This window comes from Limulus polyphemus, unplaced genomic scaffold (genome assembly GCF_000517525.1).
Source record: "Limulus polyphemus unplaced genomic scaffold, Limulus_polyphemus-2.1.2 Scaffold9020, whole genome shotgun sequence".
NCBI lineage: Eukaryota > Metazoa > Arthropoda > Merostomata > Xiphosura > Limulidae > Limulus > Limulus polyphemus.
In genome coordinates this window covers 19,117-21,228 of record NW_013674630.1, presented here as the reverse complement: position 1 = coordinate 21,228, position 2,112 = coordinate 19,117, and the positions used below count along the sequence as shown (strand labels likewise).

Below are 2,112 nucleotides of genomic sequence, written 5' to 3'. Positions count from 1 at the left end.
TGTCGAAGCATCATGATTAAGAAGTTTCAATAACTAAAAAAATGGAAAGAAAAAAAAAAGAGTATCAAGAAAATAAAAGATCCGCACTCACTAAAAATGCTTAAATAAAAAGAAAGAAAAATGTATTAAACAATTTTAACTCAAAATAAATATATATTTGTATTATTTATTATATACCTTACTTTTACTTTTCAATATGATAGTGAACCGAAGTTGATATACAAGTTGATTTTTTTAAAAAATAAAACCTTTTATCGTCAGAGGGATTTAGAAAATAAGTAACCCATGACTTACGCCTATCCTATAAATTATAAAACGCCAAAAGTGATATATTTCCATTATTCCTTATATATATTTTACTTTTAAATATGACAGTGAACTGAAGTTGACAGAATCGATTTCAGGTTGAATTATTATTTTTGTTAAAAAATAGAACCTTTCATCGTCAGAGGATTTAGAAAATAAGTAATCCATGACGTACGCCTATCCTATGAATTATAAAACGCCAAAGGTGATACATTTATACTATTTATTTGACAAGTATATATTTAAAATGCTTAATTTTCGTATTTCTTATTGTTATTTTGAATATTGTTTATTATGAAAACCATGAAGATCAAATTTATAAACTTCTACTTGAGTACAGACCATCCAATAAACATCTAGTGTAATAATTAAATAAATTTTGAATACAGAGGGATTAAAAAAGGAGTGACAGAAACTTAGAATTAAACCATTGTCATGTACACAAGACAGGATTAATACTCACATAACTAAGAGAAGGATAAGATTACTTGTGACTTAGTGAGATGGGCTGGATTACTGCTTCAAATACTCAAACAAGTGAAACATTAGTGTACTATTGTTTTGTTATTCTGTATAGTTCCTCTTCCAAGTCTATTATTATACAATCAAAATGGCAATGTTTATCATTCATATAGAAGTTAAAAACAAGAGTAGACATTGGTTATGAAATTTGCACTGATTATACTATTAGTATTACCAGTAACGTGAGCACTGTCGATGTCATTCAATCAACTTGCATTATATTTTCTAACTTTACTATCATCATAACTTCAAAGTTCAATTTAAAAACTGTAGTTGAAAACTACATTAATCCCACAGACTTCCTCGAGCAATGCCATCAATACAATATTATGCGAGTACTTTAATTTTGCTAAAGTCATTTCACAAACCATTAACTTATGTTGGGTGGAATACATATTAATTTTGGACTCTTCCACCAAAAGGCCATGCCTCTACAGTTTGGAAAATATTGTCATAGAAAATTTTATTGTAATCCTTTTTTTTTGGTCAAGTGCTGTTCCCATTTCTCTACATAAAGCTCAACACTCTTTGAAATGTTCTGTGCAGATTTTCACCATTGCTAAACTCACTTTTAAATGTAATAGTTCTACAGTAAACACATTTTCTTTATTGTGTAACATATTATGGCAAGTTTATTTCAATCCCATGATAACAAAAAATGAAATGGCTAGTGTCCAATGAGCTGTTAGGGCCACCTATCCTTGAAAGATACAAGAATTTTGACACATTTGTGTGTGCCACAACTGAAGCTTTATTCTATGGAAGCTATGCCAGCTGTTCCAAAAAACTAATGAAAAGATATGTACAACCACACTGAACTGTACATTAAAGCATGAGTAACAAAAAAGATTTATTGAAAGATCATATGTCAAATTCTTGTGTTTTAATCAGGTAAAGCTTTATAGTAACAAATTCCTGGCTGTTTGTTCCTGTGTATGGTCTTATATGTGTGAAGTTTGAGTTGCCAAAGAATATGTCCCCCCTGCAGTTTTAAACATTCTTTTGATTGTTACGTAGTTAACTGTTTCTTGTGTGAGAATTGGATTCATTTATATTTTTACACTTGAATTATAGGTAGTAAAAAGTTTGTCATAAAGTATATTTTTCCATATTGTCACATTGTTATATGATTGGGTACTATACAATGATAAACAGATTGCAATTTTCCTGTTATTGCAATGTATCAAGTGTCTCGGGTTATTTTACTTGGTTATTTTACTTTTTCTCACCGTGAAGAAATATTACAAAAAAAATATTGTGAAATTGTTCAGTATTATAGTGTAT

The 2,112-nt window shown here is 29.0% G+C and overlaps 1 protein-coding gene across 13 annotated transcripts in view; it reads left to right on the top strand.

Moving 5' to 3' along the window:
- The first annotated feature begins 270 nt into the window (after window positions 1–270).
- Window positions 271–2,112, top strand: part of LOC106475703 — an 8,370-nt gene continuing 6,528 nt past the window's right edge. For all 13 annotated transcript variants that reach the window (XM_022379756.1, XM_013936380.2, XM_022379767.1 and 10 more), the window contains exon 1: window positions 271–511. The gene's annotated coding sequence lies outside the window, so the exon portion shown is untranslated. The remainder of the gene's footprint in view (window positions 512–2,112) is intronic.